The sequence below is a fragment of the Pongo abelii genome, chromosome Y (assembly GCF_028885655.2).
Source record: "Pongo abelii isolate AG06213 chromosome Y, NHGRI_mPonAbe1-v2.0_pri, whole genome shotgun sequence".
NCBI lineage: Eukaryota > Metazoa > Chordata > Mammalia > Primates > Hominidae > Pongo > Pongo abelii.
Genome location: NC_072009.2, coordinates 36,433,839 through 36,460,091, shown reverse-complemented (window position 1 = coordinate 36,460,091; position 26,253 = coordinate 36,433,839).

Below are 26,253 nucleotides of genomic sequence, written 5' to 3'. Positions count from 1 at the left end.
CCTTTGTGCAAGTTTCTCTTGAGCCTGCTTGTCTAATTTTAAACACCCATCTTACAGGCGGCACTCAGATCAAACTATGGGCTTAGCTTTCAGTTTTCTATGGATGCACCAGGCACAGAATGGAGGCAGATGCATGAGTGAGTGTTGGTTGAGTTCCGTCACTGCACACAGCTTTACATGTTTTCTCTGATGAGGTAAGCAGGTAAGGTGCTGGTAAAGGTGACAGTTCCCTGAAAATCTTTAGGTGAATCAGGCATAGCACAAGCTTTCTCTTCTGCAGGCACTGAAGAATGCAGTGGCATCCAGAAATGAAGAAATGCCAGAAAATGCAAAGACCTAAAGACGTCGTCTCAGCCCTGGCTTGGGAATGGTTTAGATCTGGGATATCTAAAGCGCAAATGTCCTGATTTCTTCTTTTCTTTTTCTTTTCTTTTTTTCTTTTTCTCATCTATGGGATCACTATGGCTTAAATTAGGTTTTTCAAAGGGCTCTGTCTCTCTTTCTACTTGAAATTAGGATCTTCTGTTTTCTTCACTCTTTCTATCTTTCACTGCTTTTTATTTATTATGACATGCTATGGAAGAAATGTGTTTCAGCCCAGCATCTTTCTATTGGCTGTAGGGCTGTGTGTCAGAAGCAGTAAGATTTTGGCTTAGCAATAACATAACGTCTTCCTATTTGAGAGCAAAAAAAAGGCTAGATATTATAAAGGCTCTATATATTTATTGATGTATCAGAAAACTTCCCCAGGTCTTACTTTATTTGTTTAAGGTACTGTAATGAAAAGGAAACTTGCAATTTACTCGCACCTCATTCATTGGGCATTTCCTATAGGGTTAGTAAGGAACATGGAGGGTCGGATGTAAAAACTGGAAAAGCTGATGATGGTGTGACTAAAAATTCTCTATATTAAGAAGATGAGAAAACCTGGAGTAACAAAATTTGATTTTGATTGTTTCCAGGGAGAATGTTTCTCTAACATTTGGGAATTGTTTCTTGTGGGCTTTTCTGATATGACTGCTAAGAAGGCAAGAACAATTTTACAATATTTTCAAAGATGTGGGTTGTTTCACGGAGCAAAAAGCCTTGCACATAGGAAATTTCAAACAATGTGCCTTCAACCCTCAGAAACTACCTAGCTCTTCAGTATTATTGAGAAAAAAAAAGGTATGTAGTTGTGCTGTATCAATAGTAAAATTTCCACAGGCAGAGAAACAGCCTGGACTATCAGGCTGCAGACAGAAATTTAAGAATCCTGCACAATCCTGTGGCCCAAGCAAATAATCTTTTAAAAAGCCCAACTTTTTGTGTGTGTGTGCTTAAGACATGCCCACAGTGACTCAGATAAAAAAAAAGACCCCACATTAAAATATTGTGTCTTTTGTATAACCAGATTGCTTCCAGGAAATAGTCTCTCTTTTTTAGAACATGTACATATTGGACTCCAGTGTGTTACAAAGTGCACCTTATTTTACTAAACATGCTTCAGGCTCTGAGACAAATTTCAGTAAATTATCATTTTAGCCTCTGGACCCATGCCAAGGTCCTCAGCCATCCTTTCACTTTAGCTCTTGTGTGGCTCAGGGCCAAGTTCTTGAGCCAAGCTGCGTCATTGCATCAGGTATTAATATTTCCAGGCACAAGGACCCAGAAAAGATGAGTAGTGCTTTCTTCAAAACTAGTTAGTACATTTTCTTTCTTCTGAGGCCATAAAAATATCAGACTCTTTCTCAGAGTGGGCAACTGACTCTACTCCACCAGAAGTTAACATATTAAACATTTGCTATCATCTCACCTTTTGAATTCATAATTTTTAATTTTCTTGAGATTAAAAAAATCTATGTGTCACCTAAAAATGAGAGACTGATAGATTTTGGTTCTCTGGGGCACAGCCACTTTTCTCTATGATTCATGGACTGAGAAAAGCTTTAATTAAAAAGGTCACTAGTAGCTGGGCACAGTGGCTCATGACTGCTATCACAGCACTTTGGGTGGCCAATGCAGGCAGATCATGAGGAGATCAAGATCGAGATGACCCTGGCTAACACGGTGAAGCCCACATGAAGCCTATTAAAAATACAAAAAAAAGTTGTGTGTGGTGGTGGGCACCGGTAGTGACAGCTACTTGGTAGGCTAAGGCAAGAGAATGGCATAAACCCCGGAGATGTTGCTTCCAGATACCCAAGATCACTCAAGTGGGCTCCAGCTTAAGCAACAGAGTGAGAATCCATTAAATAAAAAAAGTGAGTAGGAGTGCAATTCCAAACTATTGACATTCATATCTGCATCTTGTCCTCTATTTGCATTCATATCTGCAGCTTGTTCTTAGTTTTTGTTTGTTTTTCTTATTTGTTTTTCTTTTTTAAATTTCTGAAGAGCAAAGAAAACTCTGGGCAAGTGCCAGGTAAAATCCGATAGATTGCCTGCCATTCTTACAAAGCTTAGGAGAAAGGGATGTTGGGAGACACATTGGCAGTCTCCTTTCACACTCCACTGTTGAAAATGTTGCCTCTGTTCCAACTATTTTCTTTCACAGAGGATCCAGCTGTCATGTAGGACTGAAAGGATATCTAAGTTAATTGAAGATTTCTGGTTAAGACTATACCACGGCATTTTGTGAAGGCCTCAAAACTAACTGCAGTTTCTGACAGCCTATCGAAGTGTTGCCACCAAAAATTTCAGGCTTTTCTGTGGAATTTGTTTATTTCTTTTTTGTCATTGTATGGCTAATGTCCCTCCTGTTTCTTCTTTGTATGCAATGTTGCGATCTGGAGATGTAAGCACACTGATAAAAGTCAGTCATTAGAAACATAATTCAAAGAGTTGCTATTTTTTGATTTTTTTCTTTCAAATAGGAAGAATTCAAAATTGTGGTCTAAAAATTTTTATTTGATAAGGATCTTTTTGTCTGCCAATGATAGATGTTCACTTCGCTGTAAGGAATGGCATACATTCAAATAAAATTTCTCTTTCTGGCTGGTTATTTCTCTTTAAAAAGCTCCACAAAATCATATATATCTAAACAGTTTCTTTGTGAGACGCATCTATTTTCTGCAGAGACACACACCGTGGGGACAGGTGATAGAGCGTTAACTTTCTTTTTCTAACTTTTGAGTATAAAAACCTGGGATTCAGCATTTTCATGGAACATTTTAGATCTTAAAATGCAACCTAGTGAAATTACTTTTTTCTCTGTGGGGAAGCCTTGCCAGTACTTTGCACAAAACCCTTGGTTTTCTAACTCCTCTCTCTCCTATATCTCTCTAACAGTAATAAGACTCTGTGACCTATCAGTAAACAGAAAATTTCCACTTTCAATAATCAGAAAGAAGGTGCCTTTGAGAGACACATTTTAGCTAAGTACTGTCTTATGAAAGCCAGCCATATGAGCTTTACTTGTTTTAAGGCACACCTTCTTCCTCCAGCAGCACTGACATTTAAACTAACAGAAAATTTTATGTTTCAAAGTCAATAGATCTTATTTCCTGCAATTTCAATATTTTTTCTAAGCCATAGCAAGGGAAGCCACAAATAGCATTAAAATTCTTACTCTGTACAAGTGTCTTGCTAGAATCTAATGACTATACCATCTTTTTTTTAGATTCCCAAGTTACTTTGGTTATCTTCTGGGTTGAGTAGGCTTAAGAAATCAACAAAGAGTCACCAGTGGAGAGCTAAATCCTGTGCAGGTAAACATTACTTGTCTTGCTGTCTAGATCCTCCGGAACTGTGGGTGAAGGTTTAGCTTGCATCCATGGGGGACAACTATGTCAGTCATCAGACTCAGAAAAGACAAGAGGAATGCAAAAACAAGGAATATCCTATCTTTCTATTCAGTCAGGGTCATTTCAATAGGGGGAAAAAGATAATAGGAAGAGTTTTTTCCATATTTCTTCAGAAACTTTACAAACTATCTGCAGTGTGCACCTCTCTAGATTACTGTCAGAAACACAGAAATTTCATTGACTGTGAGACTCTGAAAAAAGAAAGTGGCTTATTTATGTATTTATTGCTCAAGGGCATGACAGCCATAACAGCTCCAGGACAGACACTCCTAGCTTTCTGAGGAAAGTGTTCATTTTAGTAGTATTCAACAGGTACCTCTTTTGTTCAGATGGCAAAGAAAAGAGTTTGATTTTTTCTTTATTTCTTCAACGTTACTTTGACTTGGGAGAAAACCCAGATGTTTCTTAGCATGGTAAAACTGACTCTGCCCTCTTGGCAGTCATAACAGGCAAGTTTCAAAGAGATAATTCATTAGAGTCAGAGACAAGCCCCCAAGGTACACTAAATTATATCTTCTAAATGCCACACGTGCCACCATCATTTAGAACTTCCAATAGCCATTTCATCAGCTTGTCTTATTGTGCCACTAAAGAAACCCCAACCTCACTGTTGCCCCTGCAGGAAATACTCCATAGATGTGATACTTGTATAGTAGAAGTTTTCTTCTCATTGTAGAGACTTAGACAAAAAAGTGAAAAACATAATTAAATGTCCCCTGACGACCCAAGTGGACATACAGAGATATTTCAAAATCTAACACAAGTGCTTAATCATACCTGAATAGACGATACATTACTACTAAACCAAACCCTAATTGTTGCCCTGAAGCATGCAGCTTTACAGAGAGGAGAGTTATCCATGGATGAACCACATGTCTTTTACAAAATCTTGAAAAAGGGAGGGTGAAAAGGAAAAAAAAGTTGAACTGATAACAGAATTCTTATTTATAATAGGAAAGGATGCAGTGCTGAAAACTCTACTGGAATCTTATTGGTCCTATAGCGGATAAAAAAAAAATTAGTGAGCCTACTGGAAGGCTTGTTAGTGAACAGAACAAAACTTCATAATTACTCTAAACTATTCATAATAGGTTAAAACCACATAAAAATTATAGAGGCTTTTTTAAAATCCTGAGAGAGGCTTTAGTGAAACCCATGTTCCTAACTCCCTATTGAGTTGAGATAAAGTTAATCTTTTTTTTTTTTTTTTTTTTTTTCTTTTATTGTAATTATTATTATTATTATTATTATTATACTTTAGGTTTTATGGTACATGTGCCCAATGTGCAGTAAGTTACATATGTATACATGTGCCATGCTGGTGCACTGCACCCACCAACTCGTCATCTAGCATTAGGTATATCTCCCAATGTTATCCCTCCCACAACAGTCCCTGAAGTGTGATGTTCCCCTTCCTGTGTCCATGTGTTCTCATTGTTCAATTCCCACCTATGAGTGAGAATATGCGGTGTTTGGTTTTTTGTTCTTGCGATAGTTTACTGAGAATGATGATTTCCAATTTCATCCATGTCCCTACAAAGGACATGAACTCATCATTTCTTATGGCTGCATAGTATTCCATGGTGTAGATGTGCCACATTTTCTTAATCCAGTCTATCATTGTTGGACATTTGGGTTGGTTCCAAGTCTTTGCTATTGTGAATAATGCGGCAATAAACATACGTGTGCATGTGTCTTTATAGCAGCATGATTTATAGTCCTTTGGGTATATACCCAGTAATGGGATGGCTGGGTCGAATGGAATTTCTAGTTCTAGATCCCTGAGGAATCGCCACACTGACTTCCACAAGGGTTGAACTAGTTTACAGTCCCACCAACAGTGTAAAAGTGTTCCTATTTCTCCACATCCTCTCCAGCACCTGTATAAAAACCCTAGAAGAAAACCTAGGCAATACCATTCAGGACATAGGCATGGGCAAGGACTTCATGTCTAAAACACCAAAAGCAATGGCAACAAAAGCCAAAATTGACAAATGGGATCTAATTAAACTGAAGAGCTTCTGCACGGCAAAGGAAACTACCATCAGAGTGAACAGGCAACCTACAAAATGGGAGAAAATTTTCGCAACCTACTCATCTGACAAAGAGCTAATATCCAGAATCTACAATGAACTCCAACAAATTTACAAGAAAAAAACAAACAACCCCATCAAAAAGTGGGCGAAGGACATGAACAGACACTTCTCAAAAGAAGACATTTATGCAGCCAAAAGACACATGAAAAAATGCTCACCATCACTGGCCATCAGAGAAATGCAAATCAAAACCACAATGAGATACCATCTCACACCAGTTAGAATGGCGATCATTAAAAAGTCAGGATAAAGTTAATCTTAAGAGAAAAGTTTATTACTCAAGCAGACCCTGACATCAAAGGAAAGCTGCAAAAATATGTCCTAGGTTCAGATAAGATTGTTCTTTTAAAAATGCACCACAATGTAACAGCCTTTCTTTCATTTCAGATAACACTAAGAGTCTTTTCTTTTACATTTAAGAAGATTAAAAACTGTATACAAAGGAAACTGTTTGGAGCTAATGTTTAAATAAGTGGCAAGAGAAGCTCTCTGCCAGTAGAGATAGAAGCTTGAATAAGTTGTCCACTGGGGTTTAAGGATTTTATGGCCTAAAAAATAAAGATATATACTTAATTTGCAAGCTGTCACAGAGAATGTGTGACTTAGCTTTGCCCAGGCCCAGGACCTATTAGACAGCTTAACTCAGGCACTTTGCCTGGGAGCAGTCTGAAGTGGTAATTTGCAAAGACTGCTTAGCTTGGCACAGGACCTAAAGTAAAAGCTTGTCTTGGGATGCTGGCTCAGAAACAATCAGAGATTGAAATGATGATTCATACGGGTTGAGCAACCAGTCAAATACAAAAAGAAATATTTCAGCCAGTACCCACTAGATCCCACTGGGTTTATGCCCATAAAACCAAAAAAAAAAAAAAAAAAAAAAAAAAAACTTTATTTTTGGAAAGCCCTCTGAGTATACAGAAAACAGCATGCCTATACCAGGAACTGGTCCCAGTCTGAATGAGTGGGAGGTTTGTACAAGATTTTATCTGAATGGACTGAAAGTTCTGTTATTTCTGTTGCTGCAGCCATGCTATCATGCACAAGCTTCTGTGTTAGATCCCTTACTGGTGCCTACGCTTTATTTTGGTCTGATTATTATGTTGGAATCAGGCCCTTACCTGTTGATTGGTGGTCTTCCAGAAACCATTTCCTTGCTGTTTTCATATGGAAAGCTAGCTAAGTTGTCTTTGTCTTCCCTCAGAAATGAAAACTCTAACTTCTCTTAGGAGATTGGGCTTTTGTCTTTCTGGATGCTTTCTGCTGGAGAAGAGTGTTGTGTAGAAAACAATAGGTAGGATTCTACTGAGAGTTGGTTAAGTGTTTGTAGAAGAAAGACATGTTAATGCATGGTTTAATTTGCATTACATTTTAAGGTGTGATAGACTTAAGACAAAAAAAGAAAACCAGCTTCCATTATTAGAAAAAGCATATCACAACTAGACAAGAAGAGTAAGAACAGCTGAAATTCTTCAAGGCTGCTAACGTGACCAAATAATTGTGGCTATAATTATACCTACTAAGATTTTGTTACATGAGACAGGTTTATTTAGCTTTCTTGATTTGATCCTTTAAAGCAAAAATTCTGTTACAGGAACCATATTTTCTCTTATTATCAGAAAATATTTGTGGAAGGCATTTCCAGAATTCGAATATTGTTCTAGATTTCTCTATTAATCATATCTTTCTGTTTTCCAAGAACTGTAGCTGGACCTCACTAGTTGGCTAACAGAAAAAATATAAAAAATAAAAGGTTAATTAAAATTGTAGGAAAACCTTAAAAACAACTTATGAAGTGAGAAATTGATGATGGGGTGTGACAGGCTTTGAGATACATATCTTTGTTCTAGTCCTAATTTTTGTTAAGAATGAATCATGATAAAATTTAGTCATTGGCAAAACAGACTTGCCTTACACTTAGCCAGACAATTTTTGTACAGTGCTGTGAGAAATACATTTACATGGGCTTTCCTCATGGGCTTTTATGAATCTCTGCTCTACAAGGAATTTTAAATAGGACATTATAAAGCTGCATCCAACCACAAGTTTGACCCTTAGATACATATTATTTGGATAAAGTCCTCTATTTTTTGAGATTCCAAGTGCATGTGGTTCCTAGGCCTGATAGAAAGTTACCACAGATTAGAAAACCTGTATTGGGACTGTGTAAACAAAGTATAAGGCTGGGTTTCTTAGACAGCTTTTATTGATTCTAAAAGTCATATGTAATTCATTAAACAAGGCACACTCTACCAGTCAAAGCCTTAGAAAAGCAACGAGTTTATCCTATTGGGTTATGTTGCAAATGAAAATATATTTTTATTGCACTGAATAAAACAATTATATTGTTGTAAGTTAAGAATAGTTACACACACTTTCCGAATTTTAAAGGAACTAGGCATAGAGCAAAAAAGCATGTTCCAAGTTTTGTTAACAGGAGTATACCAATTGACAGTGTTAAAATCTTTAACTAGTTTAAAAGAAAGTGCACTTGACTTTATAAAACAAAACAAGAATTAGAAATGTTCTAAAATAAAGGTAAAGAGATTTCTTCATTCTTCTGTTAGTTTAGTGTATTTTAACATTTCTCCTACTTGATATTTGTAAGCATTTTAGCTATTCCTAAGTTCTGTAAATTTTCCTGTAATAAGAAAACCTACAGTTAAGAATAGCTGGTAAAGCTCTACAGCTAATTTTAAGCCATTATTCTTGATGAAGATTAAATCTCTGTAAATGACAAAATGTCTAGAGTGGTTAGAAACAGAATAGGCAAAGACATTTGGTTACTTCCGTGGTTTACAACAGCTTAACATAATCACCTTAATTAAAATTGATAGCACATATTCAGATACTAAGAACATGAAAAACCCCATGTGCTTTTGAGACTTGTGTTAATATTATTCACTAAAATATATTCTGAAAAAATAAAATAATACCATCAAAATCACATGTGTTTAAATATGTTTTATAATCCTCTTTAACTTTTTCTTTTATGCCCCAGTGGCTCTCTGAGGCATCCAAAACACAGGGTTCAGAGAATACATCCTTGAAGTTAAAATTTTATTCTGGGAAGGCTGCCAAATATTTTTGAGGATTAAGACACTTAATGTTGTGATATCCAATTCCAGATTTCCATAAGTCATTGGTGTTGTCAAAATACAGTTGGTAGAAATGTTTGAAAGGGCGGAAACATTTTTATCAGCCTTCAATATTACATAATGAACCCTTTCCAAAAGACAAATTTTCCTTTTGTAGTTCTCCACTAATATTAAACCCAAACTGAATGAAACCTTATGTAAAATTATATTTAACCTTAGAAAGTTTGACAAACAGGTGAGATTTTCACAAACTATTACAAAATTTTAACAAACTTCTACAAATTTGCTAAAGAGAAGATTAATGTTTCAAGAAATTTTTGTTGTGTTTTCACTTCAATGCTTAATGGCAGAAATAAACGTAAAACCCTTTTCAATCTAGCACCTGGGTTGGCAGAGTTTTGTTTTGCAAGATTAATTTTTTCCAAGTTATTTTCAAATTTTTGTAAACAGTTAGCTTTATTTTACTTAATTAAAGAAAATTCTTTACTTCTAGGAAAAATGTACATTTCCATGCCTTTCTAGAATTTATTTTCACTACAAACAAATTTTACTCCAATACAACACCTGGAGATTAAATGTATACACAGTATTCTCAATTACACATACACAGTATTCTCAATTACACATTATAATAATATCTTTAACAATTAATAACTTCAGAGCAGCCAGAGAGAAAAGTCGGGTTACCCACAAGGGGAAGCCCACCAGACTAACAGCAGATTTTTCAGCAGAAACTCTACAAGCCAGAAGAGAGTGGGGGCCAATAGTCAACATTCTTGAAGAAAAGAATTTTCAACCCAGAATTTCATATCCAGCCAAACTAAACTTCATAAGTGAAGGAGAAATAAAATACTTTACAGACAAGCAAATGCTGAGAGATTTTGTCACCACCAGTCCTGCCTTAAAAGAGCTCCTGAAAGAAACACTAAACATGGAAAGGAACAAATGGTAGGAGCCACTATAAAATCATGCCAAATTCTAAAGACCATTGAGGCTAGGAAGAAACTGCATCAACTAATGAGCAAAATAACCAGCTAACATCAAAATTACAGGATCAAATTCACACATAACAATATGAATTTTAAATGTAAATGGACTAAATGCTCCAATTAAAAGACACAGATGGGCAAATTGGATAAAGAGTCAAGACCCAGCAGTGTGCTGAATTCACGAAACCCATCTCGTGTGCAGAGACACACATAGGCTCAAAATAAAAGGATGGAGGAAGATCTACCAAGCAAAAGGAAAACAAAAAAAGGCAGGGTGGCAATCCTAGTCTCTGATAAAACAGACATAAAACCAACAAAGGTCAAAAGAGACAAAGAAGGCTGTTACATAATAGTAAAGGGATCAATTCAACAGGAAGAGCTAACTATCCTAAATATATATGCACCCAATACAGGAGCACCCACATTCATAAAGCAATTCCTGAGTGACCTAGAAAGAGATTTAGACTCCCACACAATAATAATGGGAGAATTTAACAATCCACTGTCAACAATAGACAGATCAACGAGACAGAAAGTTAACAAGGATATCCAGGAATTGAACTCAGCTCTGGACCAAGCAGACCTAATAGATATCTACAGAACTCTCCACCCCAAATCAACAGAATATACATTTTTTCAGCACTGCACCTCACCTATTCCAAAATTGACCACATTCTTGGAAATAAAGCTCTCCTCAGCAAATGTAAAAGAACACAAATTATAACTAACTGTCTCTCACACCACAGTGCAATCAAGGTAGAACTCAGGATTAAGAAACTCCCTCAAAACTGCTCAAGCCCATGGAAACTAAACAACCTGCTCCTGAATGACTACTGGGTAAATAACAAAATGAAGGCAAAAATAAAGATGTTCTTGTAACCAATGAGAATAAAGACACAACATACCAGAATCTCTGTGACACATTCAAAGCAGTGTGTAGAGGGACATGTATAACACTAAATTGCCAACAAGAGAGAGAAGGAAAGATCCAAAATTGACACCCTAACATCACAATTAAAAGAACTAGAAAAGCAAGAGAAAACACATTCAAAAGCTAGCAGAAGGCAAGAAATAACTAAAATCAGAGTAGAACTGAGGGAAATACAGACACATAAAGCCTTTCAAAAAACTAATGAACCAAGGAGCAGATTTTTGAAAGGATCAACAAAATTGATAGACTGTTAGCAAGACGAATAAAGAAGAAAAGAGAGAAGAATCAAACAGATGCAATAAAAATTAATAAAAGGGATATCACCACCAATCCCACAGAAATACAAACTACCAACAGATAATACTACAGACACCTCTATGCAAATAAGCTAGAAAATCTAGAAGAAATGGATAAATTCCTCGACACATACACCCTCCCAAGACTAAACCAGGAAGAAGTTGAATCTCTGAATACACCAATAACAGGCTCTGAAATTGTGGCAATAATCAATAGTTTACCAATCAAAAAGAGTGCAGGAACAGACAGATTCACAGCCAAATTCTACCACAGGTACATGAGGAACTGCTACCATTCCTTCTGAAACTATTCCAATAAATAGATAAAGAGGAATCCTCCCTACCTCATTTTATGAGGCCAGCACCATCCTGATACCAAAGCCAGGCAGAAACACAACAAAAAAAGAGACTTTTAGACCAATATCCTTGATAAACATTGATGCAAAAATCCTCAATAAAATACTGGCAAACTAAACCCAGCAGCACATCAAAAAGATTATCCACCATGATCAAGTGGGTTTCATCCCTGGGATGCAAGGCTGGTTCAATATATGCAAATCAATAAATATAATCCAGCATATAAACAGAACCAAAGACAAAAACCACATGATTATCTCAATAGATGCAGAAAAGGCCTTTGACAAAATTCAACAACCCTTCATGCTAAAAACTCTCAATAAATTAGATATTGATGGGATGTATCTCAAAATAATAAGAGCTATCTATGACAAACCCACAGCCAATATCATACTGAATGGGCAAAAACTGGAAGCATTCCCTTCGAAAGCTGGCACAAGACAGGGACGCCCTCTCTCATCACTCCTATTGAACATAGTGTTGGAAGTTCTGGCCAGAGAATTTAGGCAGGAGAAGGAAATAAAAAGTGTTCAATTAGGAAAAGAAGAAGTCAAATTGTCCCTGTTTGCAGATGACATGATTCTATATCTAGAAAACACCATTGTCTCAGCCCAAAATCTCCTTAAGCTGATTAGCAAGTTCAGCAAAGACTCAGGATGCAAACTCAATGTACAAAAATCACAAACATTCTTATACACCAATAACAGACAAACAGAGAGCCAAATCATGAATGAACTCTCATTCACAGTTGCTTCAATGAGAATAACATACCCAGGAATCCAACATACAAGGGACATGAAGTACCTCTTTAAGGAGAACTACAAACCACTGCTCAATGAAATAAAAGAGGATACAAGCAAATGGAAGAACATTCCATGCTCATGGGTAGGAAGAGTCAATATCGTGATAATGGCCACAATGCCCAAGGTATTTTATAGATTCAAAGCCATCCCCATCAAGCTACCAATGACTTTCTTCACAGAATTGGAAAAATCTACTTTAAAGTTCATATGGAACCAAAAAAGAGCCTGCATCACCAAGTCAATCCTAAGCCAAAAGAACAAAACTGGAGGCATCACACTACCTGACTTCAAACTATACTGCAAGTCTACAGTAACCAAAACAGAATGGTACTAGTACGAAAACAGAGATATAGATCAATAGAACAAAAGAGAGCCCTCAGGAATAATGCTGCATATCTACAACCATCTGATCTTTGACAAACCTGAGAAAAACAAGAAATGGGGAAAGCATTCCATATTTAATAAATGGTGCCAGGAAAACTGGCTAGCCATATGTAGAAAGCTGAAACTGAGTCCCTTCCTTACAGCTTACACAAAAATTAATTCAAGATGGATTAAAGACTTACATGTTAGACCTAAAACCATAAAAACCCTAGAAGAAAACCCAGGCATTACCATTCAGGACATAGGCATGGGCAAGGACTTCATGTCTAAAACACCAAAAGCAATGGAAACAAAAGCCAAAATTGACAAATGGGATCTAATTAAACTAAAGAGCTTCTGCACAGCAAAAGAAACTACCATCAGAGTGAACAGAAAACCTACAAAATGGGAGAAAATTTTCACAACTTACTCATCTGACAAAGGGCTAATATTCAGAATCTGCAATGAACCCAAACAAATTTACAAGAAAAAAACAAACAACCCCATCAAAAAGTGGGCAAAGGACATGAACAGACACTTCTCAAAAGAAGACATTTATGCAGCCAAAACACACATGAAAAAATGCTGACCATCACTGGCCATCAGAGAAATGCAAATCACAACCACAATGAGATATCATCTCACACCAGTTAGAATGGCAATCATTAAAAAGTCAAGAAACAACAGGTGCTGGAGAGGATGTGGAGAAATAGGAACACTTTTCCACTGTTGGTGGGACTGTAAACTAGTTCAACCATTGTGGAAGTCAGTGTGGTGATTCCTCAGGGATCTAGAACTAGAAATACCATTTGACCCAGCCATGCCATTACTGGGTATACACCCAAAGGACTATAAATCATGCTGCTATAAAGACACATGCACACGTATGTTTATTGCGGCATTATTCACAATAGCAAAGACTTGGAACTAAACTAAATGTCCAACAAGGATAGACTGGATTAAGAAAATGTGTCCCATATACACCATGGAATACTATGCAGCCATAAAAAATGATGAGTTCATGTCCTTTGTAGGGACATGGATGAAATTGGAAATCATCATTCTCAGTAAACTATTGCAACAACAAAAAACGAAATACCGCATATTCTCACTCATAGGTGGGAATTGAACAATGAGAATACATGGACACAGGAAGGGGAACATCACAATCTGGGGCTGTTGTGGGGTGGGGGGAGGGGAGAGGGATAGCTTTAGGAGACATACCTATCGCAAATGACGAGTTAATTGGTGCAGCATACCAGCATGGCACATGTATACATATGTAACTAACCTGCACATTGCGCACATGTACCTTAAAACTTAAAGTATAATAATAATAAAATAATAAAAGAGCTCTGATAGCACATTATGTCAATGAGATCATGTCGTATCACTGGACCTAGTAGCCAGGTGTTAAAACTTTTGCTTAAATTGTTTCCCATGAGTGCATTCTGAGACTCTTCTGTCAGGGCACTGCCAAAAAGAAATATTGTCACATATCTATGAGCCTATCCACTAGGTGATTTGTTTATTTTACCTGTGTTTTGCTCCCAAGGAACACTGTGACAACTTTTAATGTAGCATTTAGGAAATATGCCTTCTCTCTCCTGCTAGGTCCTGTGCTCTAAAGAAGCAGGTACATGGTGCTGAATGCAAAACTTAAATAATGCAACTCTGCTCTTTATTCTGGAGTCTGCCAAAAGAGGACATTATTAAATATTGTTGAGTCTAACACCTTGAAGTTGCACCCACATGATATGACTCCTCTGACTTAGCACGGCCTGCAAAAGAGATTATAATGTATTATCAGCTCAGAATCCTCGTGATGAGACTCTCCTACCTTGGTTCTGCCCACAGGAGAAATAGTGACATATACCTGGGTTCAGCTCACATGCAAAAATACAGCTGTTATATCTAGACCCAGAAAGTGGAGATATTTTTACATTCTTAGCCAGTCTTATGGTCATAAGTAAAGCAATGTGTCTACTAATTGTATAAAGTTCACAGAGGACTATGACACTCAGGCATATGACATAAAGCCTAAATGGTACAAACGATGTCGTAACAGGGACAGCAACCCAGTGCTATTGTGACTCTTGTATATACACTCAGCTGATCCTACTGTCTTTGTCTCACAAGAATAGACCTTACAAATAAAGTACTAAATCTCACACAAAATAGCTGTCAATGGTTGAATCTCTTCCTCTCATTCATGTGTCTGGTCCACAGGTCTTTTGCTGATGCATGATTCAGCACACCTGTGAAGCTGTGACTCCCCTCCTGGAACACAATCTTAAAGTGGAATTGAGCATCTTATACATGGACCTTGCTCGCTGTTGAGATTGTGACTCCTCCACTTTGGCCCAAGTCATGGGGGGTGTTGACTCAAATACACAAACCTGGGACTTATGTGGGATTGTGAAACTTATATCTGAATATTTCCTAGTGTGTGATTAGGACATAAAAGTTAGCCCAGCTTCTGAACATCTTGACTCTCATTTTTAAGCCATAACCACAGATAAAATTGTGACATGTCTGGATCATACACCTAAGCATAGATGCCTGGGCCTGCCTACAAATTACACTTTTACATATCACTGGGACAAGCACCAAGGTGATTTGAATTATTTGCCTGAGTGCTGCTCAAGAAAAGCATTGTGGCTGATATCTAGGTCCATCAGGTAAGTGATGTGACTCCCTTCTACTGCCTTGGGCCTGCACTTATGGTGCATTGAAACACATAACTGGGTTCTGCACCCAAGTGGTGTGACTCTCCCTTTTGGGTTCTGCTAATGAGAAGCTTTGTAACATATCAGTTTGCTCATCACCTAGCTCATGTCTCTCCTCTCTTCTCTTGACCAGATCACAGCGAAGATTTTGACATATTGATAAACTCAGCGCCAACGTGTAGTCACTTTCTTACCTTGGTTTTGCACATAGCAGCCATTGGGACATATATCTATGCCAATTGCCTTGGTTAAGTGAGCCTCCTCTCTTTCTTAAGTCCTGCCCATAGGTGGAATTTTGATATATCACCAAAAACAGTATCCAGTTGATGTGATTCTTCTTCCAGGGTCCTGCCCACAAGATGGATTGTGATATCTCAAAGGATCAGCACCCACCCAGGTGATGCGACCTTCCCACTTGCTCTCCACCCACAGCTGATATTATGCAATACACCTGAGATGAAATAAGAAGACTAATCATGACTCTTAAATATGGAGCCAGGTCATATGCTGTATGGTGACTTCCATTCCTGATGCATTTCTCTAGTGTTATTGTGACATACACAATTGTCTACCTCCTGAGTGATTTAATAATCCTGCCGAGGTGTAGCCCACAAGTGAGATTCACCAATATACTTCAGCTGCTCACCTTGGTGATTTGACTCTCCTGTCTTAACAATATCCTCAGGAAAGATTGTAACATATCTCTGAATCCATCTTCTAGGTTACTTGTCTCCCTGTCTTGCCTCCTCTGCCTGGACTCTTCTTCCGCAGGGATTGTAGCACTTTTTTTTTTTCTTTTCTTTTCTTATTTTTCTTTTCTTTTCTTTTCCTCTTTTTTTTTTTTTTTTTTTTTTTCACCTAGGCTGGAGTGCAGTGGTGCGATCTTAGCTCACTGTAATCTCTGCCTTAGGGATTGTAGCATTTCTAAGCACTGCATGCAAATGACATGACTCTTTAGTCTGGTCCCTTCAACAGAAGGCATTGTTGCACATCTCTTGGCCAATAATTTAGGTTATATGACCCTCCTCTTCTGCCTAGACACTGCTTAAAAGGGGCATTGTGTCATACATCTGGGTGTAATCCACAATTTATGCAACTTTTCTTCCAGGAACTTGTCTACAAGTAGAATATTTGAAAATTTCTGGTTCAAAAATTAGGTGACTTAGCAGTCATACCTGTTTCATTATCACAGAGTAAATTGTGATATATGACTAGGCACAACTCACAGGCATAGTAATGACTCTCATACCCCACAAATAGGAGTAATTTTGACTCTCACTACTTGCTTTAGAAACATGAGTGATTGAATCTTTCTCAGTTAAAAAAAGGTCATGGAAGATTATAATAGCCTCAGAAATTTTATAAAGCCTTTGACTTGTACAGAGAGTGTAATAGCAGAATACAACAGAAAGGTGAAATTGTGGGTCTCATACACACACTCAGCTGGCAGAAAAGACTGTAACCATCTCATATATATGAAGCCAGATGTCACTCCTGAAAACAGGATATGTGTGGCATTGTAAATCTCATCCCGGGAATTTTCAGCAAGTGTGAGATAAATATTTGCCGAGTACCTTATGATTGGATTCTCCAAACTGGTTTCATCCCATGTATGTTATTGTGATATGTACCTTGACTAACCTCCAGGTGACGTGACTCTCCTGCCTAAGCCTAGATCCAGCACCCTGGTCATGTTACATTTTTGCCTGAGCCCTGCCTACAGAAATCATTGACATATCACATTGATATGTCACTGTGTCAACAACTTAGGTAACATTAAACTCCTCATTAGAATGGTCCCTGTGCACTGTGAGAGACAGTGACATATGGCTGGGCCAAGCACAAAGCTGATGGTACTCTTTTTCTAGGGTCATGTCCTAAAAAGGGTATTATGACAAATTTCTGGGTCTTCACCTAGGTGATTTTGCTCTACTGCTTGGGTCATGCTTACCTGTATAGTGACATGTTTCTAGGCTAGGAAAAAATGTATTAGCACTCTTTCACCTGGGCAAAGTCTCAGGGGGACATTGTGATATATCTCTCGCCCTATCACTTAGGTGATGTGACTCCCTGCCTGGGTCCTGCCCACATACAGCATTGAAACATGAGGGCAAAAACTGCACCTATTTGCTCTAACTCACGTGACTGGGTCCTGTCCTAAGGTAGCCTTTTGAGATAGCTCAGAATCCAGCATCAGCGTGATGTAGCTCTTTTGCCTGCTTTCACCTCACATGTAAGATTGTGTCATACACCTGCGGAAGCACCTAGGTGATGTGTAATCTGACTCTTCTCTTCTGCTTGAGCCCTGCCTACTTGGGATATTTGGCCATATATTTGAGCTCATGTCCTAGGTGAGTGACCCTGTTTTTCTGCCAGAGAGTTTACAATGAGGTAATGTGAGATATTGCTTAGCCTAATACTTAGGTAATATGACTCTTCATTTTTTCCTGAACTGTGCCCATGAAAAGGAATTCTGACATATCACTGGGCCCAGTACCCAGATGATGTTCCTCTGCTGCCTTGGTCCTTCATAGAGGATTACGCCATATGGCTGGGCCCCCAAGCCTGATGATGTAAGTTTCTGCCTGTGCCACAGCAACGGAAAGTATTTTAGCATATCTTCGTCCCATGTTGTAGGCGTGTTTGCTCTCATCATTTATTTGCTTTTCTTCCACATTTGGGATTGTGTTATATTGCTGGGTCTAGCACCCAGTTAATGTAACCCTTATTTCTGCACCCTTCCTAGAGAGGGCATTGTGACATATTGCTTGGTACAATACGTAAATTGTGCTACCCTCTTGTCAAGTTTTTTCCTACAAATTGGATTATTAAATTTACATTGCTTCTATTCAGAGGGATGATAGTCAAATTTAAATTGTGATTACACCAATAGTAGATATGTTGCTTCTCATCACTGTGTTTATGGCAATAGGAAAGATTATGAATTGCATATTTGTACAAAACTCACAGAATGTTACAACACTAACTCATATTCTATAAACTTATTAGGTGGTACACAGAATTTTATGACAGGGCCCAGCAAAAATTAAGATCATGATTCTTGATTTCACATGCAGGTGAGAGCAAAAGTTATCACCATCCCACATTTACAGAGGTCACTGTCAAAGTACTGAGTCTAACAGGTAAATAAAGTACAAAGATAGAATTTTGACTTTCCTATATGGATCTTGCTACAGATGAGATGGTGGCTCACTTCTGGACCCAGATCACAGGCAAGATAATTGGTCTCCCATCTGAACCCAGCCTATAAGAGAGATGTTGACTATCATAATAGGGTTTAAAGCAATATATAAGATTACGAGTCAATATGAGCATGTATGCCTCAGAGTAGATTGCTACTCTCATGCATGTTGCATAAAGCCTTCGGATGCTGTAGAATGTGTCATACAATGATCTAGAAAACACATGAGATTGTGACTCTCACATACACACCAAGATAGCAGTTAAAGGTGTCACCCAAAAGATGAAGCGATTGTGTCATATCTCTAGGCCTAGTACTCCTAGGTTCGAGAATTTTTGGCTTAAATTCTTTACCATGGGTGCATTGTGATCCATCACTGGGTTAAAGTGATGAAAAGGTGACTCTTCTGCTTGGACCCTGGCAACAGGGGATATTATCACGTATCTCTGGGCCTATCAGGTAAGTGATGTGTCTCTCCTCCCAGTGCCCTTCCCACAGGGGACACTGTGACATATTGCTAGATACAACATCTAGATAATGAGAATCTCCTCTCCTGCCTGGATCCTGTCCACTGAAGAAATTGTGACATACCACTGAGTATAAAACCTAGATGCTGTGCCACTACGCTTTGTTATGTACTCTGTCAAGAGAGGGAATTTTAATATATTGTTGATCATGGCACCTAGGGGGTGTGACTATCCACTATTTTTTCAACCATGTATACAGTGGGCATGATGGCATATTTTTGGAGATTTACCCAGGTGATATAAGCCTCCTGACTGCATTGTGCCTACAGAGGATGCTTGGTTATGCTTGGCTAAGGACCCAGATGATGTGACTCTACTGTCTTGTCTCTGCCCAAAAGAAAAATTGGGACTTCCTCATGAAATCAGTTCATATATGTGCAATAACTTTCAAACTTTGACCCAGCCAGGGGAGATATTTTGACTCTCATTGCCAGTCTTACAGCCATGGGTAAAGTCAAAGACCTCCACCTGTAAGAATTCACAGAATACTGTGCTACTCACGTATATCACATAAATTATCAGTGGTACAAAGAGTTTCATAACAGGCACCAACAACCATGTGCTATTTCGAGTCTTGGATGCATATCCAGCTAACACGATTTTCATTCTGATACATAAACAGAGCCTACAATGAGGTACTAAATTTCACACACATAAGCAGTTGAAATCTTAAAATTGTAACTCTCATACATGAATCTGATCCACAGGTGGTTTGGTGACATTTGAACCATGATTCAGGAAACCTGTAGTGCTTTGAATCTACTAATGGAACACAATCTTCAAGTGGGACTGGGGCTCTTATACATGCATCTTGCCCATTGTTGAGATTGTGATGTCTGTACTTTAGCCCAACATATAGAAGTTGACTCTTACACCTGAAGCCAGGACTTGTGTGAGACTGTGAAATGTATTTCTGAATATTTTCGAGTGTGTGATTGAGAAGTATGACTTTGCCCAGTATCTGATTGTTTTGAATCTCCTTTCTAGGCCCAGAGCACAGTTCAGATTGTGACATATGTGTGCTAAGCACCTAAGCAATATATAACACCTTCTTGGGCAATGGGACCAAGGGCACTTTTACATATCCCTGAAAGAAACACGTGGCTGATGCAAAATCTTGGCTGAAAGCTTGCCTACAAAGAGCACTGTGGCTTTCATCAAGGTCCATCACATAAGTGATGTGACTTCCTTCTACTGCCATGGCCTTGCACTTCTGGTACATTGTTACACATAACTGGGTACTGCACCCATGTGATGGGACCCTTTGTTTGGAGGGAGTAGGTTCTAACAATATAAAAACTGTATAACATATCACTTGGCTCAGCACCTAGGTGATGTTTCTTTTCTCTTGACTGAACCCTGAACACCAGAGAGATGGTGACATATAGGTGAAACCAGCACAAGGTGAGTTCACTCTCCTGCCTTGGTCATAAACATAGGGGCCATTGTGATATATATCCAAGCCAATTGCCTAGGTGTGGTTTGTGTCCTCTCCTGCCTAAGCCCAGCCCACAGGGGGTTTTAGATATATCACTGAAACCGGCATCCTCGTTATGTGACTCTTCTTCCAGAGGCCTGTCCACAACAAGATTGTGACATTCAACTAGACCAGCATCCACTCAGGTGATGACAATTTCCTTTTTTCTCCATGTTCACAGGTTATATTTTGCCATATATGTGAGAGCAGATCAAAGGCCTAATAAAGACCATTGTACCTGGAGCCTGAAGCTTTTTATATGTGTTACTGTGACATTTTTTCTTTGCCAATCTCCTGAGTGATTTAATAATCCTACTTAGTTATAGCTAACAGATGACATTTTGACATATACCTGGGCAAAATCATGATGATTTGACTCATGTTTTAACAGTGTCCCCAGAACAGATTGTAACATATTGCTGGATTCATCCTCTAGGTTATGTGTCTCTCCTCTCCTGCCTGAATCCTGATTCTAGTGAAGATTGTAGCATTTCTATGCACTGCATCCAAATGACATGATTCTATTGCACGTGACCTTTTCAACAGGAGGCATTGTGACATATCTCTGGGGCCATGATTTAGGTGATATGACTCTACTGACCTTCCTGGACATTCTCCACAAGGGGTATTATGCCATAGGGCTTTGCTTAAAACCCAAGTTTTGTGAATTTTCTGTTAGTGTCTTGCCTTCAAAGAGAATATTGGAATAATTCTGGCTTAAAATTTGGGTGATGTGATTGTCCTGTCTGTTTAATAACCACAGAGGTAATGGTGACATTTACCGAGGCACAGCTAACAGCCATGATAATGACTCTAATATGGGAACCCAGGCAATAAGATAAATTTTGACTTTTGTCACAAGATTTTGGGACATGAGTGATGTCAAAGATCTTCGTCTGGTTAAAAGGTCACAGAAAATTATAATAGACACAGATAATTTATAACAATCTTGGGTTATATATAATGTCATAATACCTAGCAGACAGAGAAAATTATGAGTCTCATATGCACACCCACATAACAGTAAGGGCTTTCAACATCAAAGATGAATGAAAGCAACTATCCTATATAAAAAGAGGACATGTGTGGCATTGGATATCTAATTCCTAGAATTTAATTCTATTGCAAATGTGATTTAAATCTTTCCCAAGCACCTGTGTAATTTCACTCTTCAGATTGGGTCCCGCCTATATAAGGAATGTTGATGTCCACCTGGGCCAATTTTGAAATGATGTGACCCTTCTGCCTTGGATGTGCTCTCAATAAGAATTGTGACATCACTGGATCCAGCACCCAGGTGATGTTACATTCTTGTCGCAGTATGCCTGCCCCCAATAATTCAATTTTATTTCACGTAAGTTCTTTTCTATTTCCCTAAGTGTTGGCTGGTCTGAGAAATAAAGGGAAAGAGCACAAAACAGATAAACTTTAAAGCTGGGTATAGAGGGGAGACATCACACATCGGCAGGTTCCCTGATGCCCCTTGAGCCATAAAACCAGCAAGTTTTTATTAGCAATTTTCAAAGGGGAGGGAGTGTATGAATAGGGTGTGGGTCACAGAGATCACATGCTTCAAGGTCAAGAAGTGATCGCAAGGCAGAAGTCAGGGTGAGATCACCAGGTCAGGGCAAGATTAGAATCACTAATGAACGTCCATGTCCAGCTGTGCACGCATTGTCATCTTAACAGGGTTCAAGGGCAGAGAAAAAGTCTGACTAGAATTCACCAGGCTGGAATGTCCTAATCCTATCAAGCCTGGGGATGCTGCTGGACACTAGGGTGTGTTTCATCCCTATCCACATCTGCATAAAGCAAACACTCCTAGGGTGGCCATTTTAGAGCTTCCCCCTGGGAATGCATTCTTTTCCCAGGGCTGTTAATTATTAACATTCCTTACTGGGGAAAGAATTCAGTAGTATTTATCTTGCCCATTTTCAGTAATAAGAGAAATATGCCTCTGTCCTGCCCAGTACACAGAGAGCCAGACTTTAAGGTTGTCTCCCTTGGTCCCTGGAAGTCACTGTTACCCTGTTCTTAAGGTGCCCAGATTTCATATTGTTCAAACACACATGCTTTACAAACAATTTGTGCAGTTAACACAATCATCACAGGGTCCTAAGGCGACAAACATCCTCAGCTTATGCAGATGATGGGACTAAGAGATTAAAGTAAAGACAGGCATAGGAAATTATAAGAGTATTGATTGGGGAAGTAATAAATGTCCCTGAAATCTTCACAATTTATGTTCTTCTGCCATGGCTTCAGCCAGTCCCTCTGTTCAGGGTCCCTGACTTCCCGCAACATCATTGTGACATATCACTGTGTCCGTCACTTAGAAGAGGCTGCCAGGCTTATGTAAAAATAGGGCATTTTGACATATCATAGGCCTCTCATGTAGGTGATATGGCTCTTCTGCTTGGGACTTGCCCACTTGAATAGTGACAGATTGCCAGGGCAGGCACAAAAGTGATTGTACTCTTTTGCCAGGGCCATGCTTTAAAGAAGGCTTTGTGACATATCTCTGAGCCTATCACCTAGATGATGTGACTTCCTGCTTTGCCTTGTCCACATGGATCTTTATGATATAAAGGTGGAAACTGCATCCTAGGTGACATAACTCTCTTGCCTGGGTCCTGTTCAAAGGGGGACTTGTGAACATGTCAGGGCCCAGGACCAGATGATGTGGCTCTTTAACCTGGTTTCTGCCCACATATTAATTTGTGATATACGGAAAAAGAAGCACTTATGTAATATGACCCTCTCTGCCTGAGCCTTGGCTACTTGCGACATTGGGTCATATCTCTGAGCCTATCATGTAAGTGATGTGAATCCCTTCTACTGCCTTGGCCCTTCACTTACAGTGCACTGTGACACATAAATGGGTACTGCACACAGGTGACGTGACTCTCCTTTTGGGGTTCTGCCAACAGGAAGTGATGCAACACATCACTTGGCTCAGCATGTAGGTGATGTTTCTTCACTTTTGCTTGGGCCCTGACCACAGGCAGATTGTGGCTTGCTACTGGGTCCAGAAACAATGTGAGGGCACTCTCCAACATTGGTACTGCACATCAAAGACATTGTGAGATATATCTATATAAATTCCTTAGGTTAAATGAGTGTCCTCTCTTGCTAGAGTCCTGCCCACAGAGGGGGTATGGATATGTCACTGCAGTCAGCATAAAGGTGATGTGACATTTCTGCCAAGGTCCTGCACAGAAGATGGATTGTGACATCTCACTGGAACCACCTCCACTAGGTGATGTGACTTTCTTGCCTTCTCTATGGCCACAGTTGATATTATGCAATATACCAGAGATAATTACAAACGTCTCAAACAACCCATATGCCTGGTAATTGTGACATGTACTTTTGCCCAGCTACTGACTTAATTTTTCTGCGTTTGTACAGTCCATAAATGAGATTTTGACAAATAACTGTGCCACACATATTAATGACTACTTTTGCTATCTTAACAGTGTCCTCAGGGGGAATTGTTAACATATTTCTGGACACATGTTATAGGTTACATATCTGTCCTTTCCTGCCTGGACCCTGCCTCCTTTGGTAATTGTAGCTTTTCTAAACACTGTATCCAAATGATATGAATTTCTTTCTTGGGCCCTGCCAAAATGAGGCACTGTGATATATGTTTAGGCCCATGATTTATGTTATATAACTTTCCCCTCCTGCCTGGATACTGCTACAAATGACATTGCACCTCATAGCTGGACTTAGCACACAAGCTATGTAAAATTTCTGACAGTATCCTGCCTACTAAGGGGATGTTGGAATATTTCTAGCCCAGTATTTAGGTGATGTGTCTGTTCTGTCTGCTTCATAACCACAGAGGGAATTGTAACATATACTAGGCATGGCTCACAGGAATTATGACTCTCATATGAAGGCTCAGTCAATAGAAAATATTTTGACTCATAGCTAACTTTAGGGACATGCGTGATGTCTTGGATCTCTTTCTTCTTCAAAGATCACAAAACATTACAACACTACACATATTTTACAAAGTCTCTAGATTATACAGACAGTGTCAAAGCAGGGCTCAGCACACAGGTGAAATTGTGAGACCTGTATGCACACCGAGCTGTGGGCAAGGACTGTTATTATTTCACATGGATTAAGCCAACTGTCACACATAAAAGCAAGATGTGTGGTATTGTAAATCTCACCTTTGGATTTTTCTGAAAATGTGATTTTGATATAATTTTTGCCAAGCTCCTGTATAATTTGAGTGTCCAGAGTGGTTTTAGTCCATATATGGGATTGTGTTATCTACTTAGGTCAAACCCTAAGTGACATGACTCTCTTTCATAAGCCCTTCTCTCAGTAAGGATTGTGATCTATCACTGGATCTAGCACCCATGTAATGTTACATTCTCGCCTGTGCCATGCCCACCCAAATTATTGTGACATATTTCTGTCTCCACCTCATAGGTGACATAACTCTTTTCTCTGGAATGGGCTATGGACAAAGCAAGGATAGTGACATATTGCAAGGCCATGCCCACAGGCAAGGATACTCTTTTGGCAGAACCATGCACAAAGGAGGGCATTTTGACATATCTCTGTATCTATCACCTAGGAGATGTGGCTCTCCCACTTGGACCCTGCCAACCTTGAGAGTGAAATATTTCTTGGCCATGCACACAAGTAGTAGTAACCATTTGCCAGGGCTATGCTTCATAGAGGACATTGTGACATAACTCTGGACCTATCTCCTAGGTGAAGCGACTCTTTTTTGGGCCCTAACCACCTGGGACATTGTGGCATAAGCAGAGAAACTGCACCTAGGTGATGTAACTCTCTCTGCTGGGGACTGTTTTAAGAGAGCCTTGTGCTATATCTCAAGACCCAGCACCCAAGTGATGTGGCTATTCTGCTTTGTTTCTGACCAAATGTTACCTGTGAAATATTCCATGGGAAGAACATAAGTGATATGGCTCTCCTCATCTGCCTGAGTCCTGCATACTGGGGACTTTTTGACATATCTCTGAGCCCATGACCTAAGTGATGTGACTCTCTTTTTCTGCCTGGGCCTTCACAATAGGAGGATTTGGAGCACACTACTAAGCCCACCACTCACAATATGTGACTCTCCCTTTTTTCCTGAATTATGCCACAATAAATGGAATTTTGACCTATTGCAGGGCCCATAACCCAGATGATGTCACTCTACAACCTTGGTTATACATAAAGAGAAAATTATGACATGTGGCATATTGCTGGGCCAAGCACCCTTATGATATGACTCTCCTGCCCATTCTTGAGCCAATGAAGATATTTTGGCATATCTTAAGCCCATTATCTGGGTACTTTGGCTGTCATAAATTGACTGGGTTTTTTTCCACATATGGGATGGTGTCATAATGATGGGTCCAGCACCCAGTTAATTTGACACAATTTCTTATACCATGCCTGGAAAAGGCATTGTTGCATATTGCTTGGCACAGCATCTAAGTGATATTATCCTTCTGTCTAGTTTTTGCTCATATATGGGATTATGACACATGGCTTTCTTCAGTTCACAGGCATAATGATTAAACGTACATTGGGATTCAGCCAATTAAAAAATCCTCTGCCTCTCA